At 44.0% G+C, this 6,000-nt stretch overlaps 1 long non-coding RNA gene across 1 annotated transcript in view; it reads right to left on the reverse strand.

The window, feature by feature from the left end:
* The window catches only part of LOC128904060 (uncharacterized), a 79,747-nt gene extending 74,136 nt beyond the window's left edge, over positions 1-5,611 (reverse strand). Inside the window, exons 1-2 of the long non-coding RNA XR_008464387.1 lie at positions 5,575-5,611; positions 3,867-3,972 (exon numbers count right to left, since the gene is read on the reverse strand). This is a non-coding gene — a long non-coding RNA (uncharacterized LOC128904060). The remainder of the gene's footprint in view (positions 1-3,866; positions 3,973-5,574) is intronic.
* Positions 5,612-6,000: the final 389 nt, after the last annotated feature.

Here is a 6,000-nt window from a genome sequence, read left to right on the forward strand (position 1 = left end):
GAGGCTATTTCATCTTGCCTTGTGTGTCCTTTCTGCTTGTCCTCACATAGGGTATTTGGATTACAGCGCAGACTGGTGCTGCAGAGGTCTTTTTTCTTAACCTTCTATCTAGCAACTCAGATGCTGCTTCCAGCACTATTTTGGTAGCCTTTCTATGTCACCAGCACTTCTCCACCAGCTTCTGCAGCACTAGAAGATAGTCAAGACTCCTTTTGTTGTAAACCACCTTGGCATGTACTTGGAAGGTTATTATACGCTCCCTTCCAGCATCATAAATCCAGTTAGTTGCACTCCACTTAGTTAAGTGGAGTGTGACTCCACTATGGCAGGAGATGTCCTATCATCTTAGAAGCAACACCATGCAATAGCATTCTTAGAGCAAACTTACTTGGTCACCACCTGCGAGCAAGGTCTCATCTACAGGACGTAATTTCAGGATCATTTCTCCTTTACAGGTTTGATGTCCTCCTACATTAGGACTTACTTCTCATAGAAGCCCAATGGCAGCCTGCCCAAAGATAGCAGTGGGACTACATGCCTGGAGGTTCACTTTACTCATTTGCTAATTAAGGATACTCTCCTTACGCATACGCTTAGCATGTTGCTACTTTCACGAGAGTCCACTTCAGTTATAATAATCTACAAGGGGCATCTTGCAACATCCTAACTCTCCCTTTGGTTTAACAACTGTATTAATACTCTTGAGATTAAGAAAATTCTACTCTCTTCTGGTATTGAGCTCTAGCCTGAGAAGCCACTGTCTAAGCTAAATGGCCTCAGACACACTCCTTGTATTTTAGGCTTACTCTCAGGCTATTTCACCTCAAATTTTCACTTTGTGCCTCCCTCTCCAAAGGCTTTGATTCAGAACATCCTCATCCTCCTGACAGAGAATCTACCAGTTTTCTAAAAATGTGCCTTTGATACTGGACTGGTTGGTAACTGTTATTTCACAAAATAAATAGATAGAACAAAATAATTACTCAGTCTTCCATTCAGCATCATTAATCCATGGGCCTAGTACATTCTCCAGGTTCCCATGAACCGTTCTCAAGACAATCCTATTCAAGTACTGAGGAGTGAGAAAGTTTGGTTTTTCCTCGAGTAAAACCTTGGTACCATTAACAGACATTTCTGATAACCGCCAGGCAATTGGGCTTTATAATCTAACAGATGACAGCCATCTTCATGATGGTGTGAAATGACTGATTGTGCAAGCCCTTCAACACAGTTTTCTTAAGACAACAGAACACATAACCAGCCACAACTTTCAGTTCAAAGCAGAAGCGCAAGGCAGTTTTCTAAGATGCAGCATGTGTTGCGCCGTTAACGGGAGCTGTACTTACAAATACATCCTGCACCAAATCAAGCAGCATTCTATATAACCAAGATTCGCTGATTCAAAATGGGACCTTACACATTTAGATTCCAAATTTAGGTTTCTTACTATGAATCCTACTTTCAGTTGCAGCAAGTCTGCTACATTTTATTAGTTTTAATGTACGCAGCTTTCAACACAAAAGAAGTGTTGAGGGTTTCCCCCCACACACACAGTGTGTGTCACTGCTGTATTTATAGGCAAGACAATTAAACATTTTTATTATATTGTAAAGGATAATCTGTACTGTACAGTAAAGTATACTGACTAACTGATTCATGAAACAGGCCTGATTTTTCAGTTGATAGAAAGTGGTTCTCCTTCCCTTTCCACCATCAAATCCAATTTGAAATAACCCAGTGCAGTGCAAATACGTTAGATACTTAGTAATCTCCAGTAATGGCAGGGAAACTCGTCACAAATTGCTGAATGTTATGAATCATCTTGCGAACACATAACTGCTATACACTGCAAAAGGTGCTTTAACAAGTAGTTTCATTCATTTATGTCAATACTTCATAATTAGCACAGAGAAGTGTCTGTAAATTGAACTCTTGAGCATCACACTGCTTAGTTACCAGTTTTATTTAATATTTTGAACACTTGGTGTAATGAAAGACCCCATTAAAATTTTGTACCAATGACAAGTGACATTTCCATTTTCTGTTCTAAATGCGTTAGCACAAAATAATGCACTCAACAATGTTCAACAAATCTATAAGCATATGGCTGACCTGTACTACATAAACAGTTCAATTGACTTTTTCAGGGCTATTAATATAAGTTTTTAAAGTATACTTAACTGTTTTGCTCAATAAGAGATTATAATAAAAAAAAAAACCCTCCAGGGCTATGTAGAAATTAGTGATGATGCTTTTTCTCTCCCCAGCTACACCTGAGTAGGTCCCCACTCAGAAGTAGCAGGTGACAAGCAATAACATGATGGCCAGACAAAGATAGCTAGAAGCGCTCTCCCCTGCAGAACAGCCCTGAAGATCTAGATTTATTCACTTTTTTCTTTTTAAATTGAACTTTTAAAATCAAGAACTGTGATATCTATTCAGGGTACTCAATCCAAGGCACACTGTATTTTGGAAGCATTACGATGGTACCCACAAACCCCACTCAGAGGTCAGGGTCTTACTGTTCACCAACAGAGACACAGCCTCTCTACAGAAAGCTTACAGCTTCAGGGCTTGGGAGCCCAAAGCTATACCTGAAGTTTTTTTTTTAAACAGTGGGTAGAAAAAAAAAAAAATTTCATTTGGATTCCAGAATCTCAAGATGCCAAGCTACTATAATCTAACAGTTTATAGGTGACAGCTGGTTGGTTACACCTAATGGGATGTATGCTCTTAGCCCTTTCTAACAGTGAAATAAAGCATTCTGTCTGCAACTTCCTTTGCAACAACTTTGGGGATAACTAAAATTGTACCCAAGGCCAGTTAGTGCAGGATAGCCAACACAAAGCAACTGGGTCATCTGTGAGCATTGGTGGTATAACTACATTATCTCAGAAGCAATTTAAAGGTTTAAACAAAATGCCTTCTTAGACTTGAATAAGAACAGGCAAATGCAAAAGTATGAATATATAAACACACACAGTGATAGCTGCACTTTAACACTTCTTACCAGGATAACTTCCCACTCATCAGTTTTAAAAAAATCCTCCAGCTTTGAGTTTGTCCCATCCTCCATGGCTTCCCAAGAATCCTGGAATGCAGGCCTACGGACTAATTTCTACAGGCCGTGCACACTGATGTAAACATACAAGAAAAGCTTTGCCTCCCTCTAACATTGCTAATTAATGAGAAAAATTAATTACTAGGGTAATCTAGTATTTCCCTTTGCTTTGAAAAATGAGAGCTAATCATGAATTCTTATAATGTACTGCTTATTTTTACTTTTTAATTTTTAATAGAAAACAGTGTTGTAAAGCTTTTTTTTTTAAAAAAAAAGTCTTACAAGATTATTTAACCCTTAACAATACATGTGCATCACCACTGGACAGTTATTTGAAATTACATCTTCTTAATTACATCTCTGTAATTCTCCTCATGCTTTCAATTCTTCAATGCTCATAAAAATAGTACTGATAAGACATGCAAATCTTTCTATTATATCTAAAGTTTTTCCATTTCAAATACATTCAGGCCTATAACTGCTGCTAGGTTTATCCATATGAAATCTATTTATTTAAAGGGGAAAAAAAAAGTGTTTTCATGCAACTTAGTGCGCTGATTCTTTGTAGTTAAAATAAGCCATTAAAAAAAGCAGGAAGAATCCCACCTCTTCTTGTATACTGCCTTCGAAGTATTTTTGCTCCATTTAGTAATCAAATATAGATTTTTCCATGACATTTTGACTAGGCTCTTACTGTGAATACATTAAGTGATAATTGGTCCAGAAATACCTATTGAGCCAGGAACATCAGAATACAGTAAATACTGGGAGCACCATAGGCAGTTGTATGAATCACTTCACATACCTGTGGTTTTCCAGGTTCCTGTGCTTAGTCATGAGTACACTCTTCATTTTCTCATACACAGAATATAATTTCTGCCAATTTTCATTCTTGGCTTCTACACTGCCACCTGTAGTCATACAAGAGAAATTAGCCATACTTTATGCTGCAAATCCTATTACCACAATATTTCAGCTCACTTGTTTTTCTATACAGCCATTCTAAAGCATTCCCCTTTGTAAAGGTGTGTTAAGATACTCAAATGGAGTTATTTGTAATTTTCTGTTTAATAGATTTCAGGAAGGAAAAAAACCACCCCAATCCTAAATCAATTTAACCCAAGAGAACATTTAAAACTCTCAAAGACAGATACAAGCTTTACAGATTTTTCTGTTATCCTTGTCGCTTAGTGGACACGTCATAACCTTGACAGAACAAGGTTACTTCTGAAGTAGCAATACAAAAACCATCTGCACTTATTTACTTGGTAAATACAAAAACTAATTTGATTTGTTCTTCCATCTGAGAAATGAACATAGTTTTACAGAAATATAACCTCCATGCTCAGCTTAGTTACCTTATATGGGTTGTAAAGAAATGCATACCGAAAAAAAAATGTTAAAAGAACATCTCATAGAACTAAAAAATGATCTTGAACTTTTTTATACCATGAAAACCACTCCATTTATTCCAGGCTTACTGCACTTTGAGCAATATGCCACAGATTCTGCTGAATTAACCGTTTACTTCAAAATAAGACCTAAACGCAGAGTACCCAGAGCCCTCAAATTATCTTTTCCCGAAAATATGACAAAATAGAAAAATTCAAGCCTTCCTGGAAAAAGCAAAGCTTTCTGGTGTTCAGAACAGGGCTTTCACCGAGTAACGAAGTTTCGGAGTACAAGCTCTCGGGGAACACCGGCTTCTGCGTGCGCCTGCAACTCCTCCCTTCTTCCAGTTAAGAATTGCTCCCACCATCCCTGGAAGCAGCCGCCCGAACGCTCCCCACTACGGCTCCGTCTGCAAAAACGCTCTCAAGTGACGAAGGGACAGAAACTAACTCGTTCCACCGCGCCACAGCGAGCGCACGGGTGGCTACGGCTGCCCGGGTACCCGCACCCCTGCGCTACCCTGTGTCAGCAGTCATCGCAGCCCCCACCAGAAATCTCACACTGGAATTAAAAAAAAAAAAAAAAAACACGAAATTAAACCTGACCTTTTCCCCCGCAAGAAAGAGTTGCTTTAGAAGAAAAAAAAAAAAAAAAAGGAAATAATCAATAATACATAAATAAAATCCCAAGCGCGGGTGACGCTGCCTGCGCTCCGAAGCACACCAAGTCCAGGTAACCCTCTCGCCCTGCCACCGCCGCCCACACCCGGACGGGAAGGCACCCCCCGGCGGCGGGGACCCCCGGGGGACCCTACCATCCTCCCGGCCTGGCTGCGGCCGCCCAGGTGCTCACCCGCCGCCGCGGCCCCCCCCCCCTCCCCGCAGCGATGCCCGGCCTCACCCACCGAGCCCCTCGCAGCCCCACACTCCGGTCGCCCCGCAGCCCCACCGAGCCTCTCACCGCGACGCCCCCCACCCCAACCACACACGGGGCGCCGCCAGGCGAGGTGCCTCCCGACGGGATGGCACCGGAGGCGGGGTGGTGTGGTGGGGGGGGGGTCACGGCTAAAGCCGGAGGGGCCGAGGGTCCGCCGCTGCGGGGAGCGGGCGCTGCCCACCCACCTGCGCTCGCCGGGCTCCTCACGCCGCCGGCCGGTGCCGCAGGATGAGGCGGCGGCGGCGGCTCCTCCTCACCAGCGCGGCTCCCGCCCTCCATCCATCCCTCCCCTCCCCTCCCCTCCCCTCCCTCCCGCCGCGCAGCCAGGGGGAGCCGCGCGTCCCGGGTGTCGCCGCGCCGCCCGCCCCGGGATTCCTGCGGGAGAGAAGGCGGCAGGCGGCTCGTCGCTCGGCACAGCCTCCCGCTTCTTCTCCCGCTCCCTCCCAGGCACGTTTGTGCCGGTGCCGCCGCACGGCCGACCCGCAGCGCGCACCTCCTTCCTTCCCTCCCACCCTCCCTTCTTCCCTTTTTATGGCGGGGCCGGGGCTCCCGCCGCCGCCGCTACCGTGCGGGGGGCAGCGCCGCTCTGGCAGCCGCGCCGCTGCCTACCC

This window comes from Rissa tridactyla, chromosome 1, assembly GCF_028500815.1.
Source record: "Rissa tridactyla isolate bRisTri1 chromosome 1, bRisTri1.patW.cur.20221130, whole genome shotgun sequence".
NCBI classification, from domain to species: Eukaryota; Metazoa; Chordata; class Aves; order Charadriiformes; family Laridae; genus Rissa; species Rissa tridactyla.